Source organism: Brassica oleracea, chromosome C8, assembly GCF_000695525.1.
Source record: "Brassica oleracea var. oleracea cultivar TO1000 chromosome C8, BOL, whole genome shotgun sequence".
Taxonomy (NCBI): domain Eukaryota; kingdom Viridiplantae; phylum Streptophyta; class Magnoliopsida; order Brassicales; family Brassicaceae; genus Brassica; species Brassica oleracea.
The window spans coordinates 15,181,630-15,182,094 of NC_027755.1; positions in this window are offsets into that span (position 1 = coordinate 15,181,630).

Here is a 465-nt window from a genome sequence, read left to right on the forward strand (position 1 = left end):
ACGAGAATAACATCAATAAGACTGATGATAGCAATCTCAGCCTTAAGAGACCTATAAATTCATCAAATGGATGTAAAAACCGCTTTTCTAAATGGTGATTTAGAAGAGGAAATTTACATGAAACAACCTGAAGGTTTTGTCGTTCCCGGACAGGAAGACAAAGTATGTCGACTTGTAAAGTCACTTTATGAGCTTAAACAAGCTCCTAAACAATGGCACGGAAAATTTGATAATACAATGATGTCAAATGGTTTCAAGATAAATGAATGTGACAAATGCATATACTACAAGACTACCAAAAATGCGTATGTTTTTCTATGTCTATATGTAGATGATATGCTCATTATTGGAAGCAATAAAGACATTATCAATCAAACAAAAAACATGCTCAAAGGGAAATTTGAGATGAAAGACTTCGGATTAGTAGATGTAATTCTCGGGGTTAAAGTCACAAGAAATTTAAAC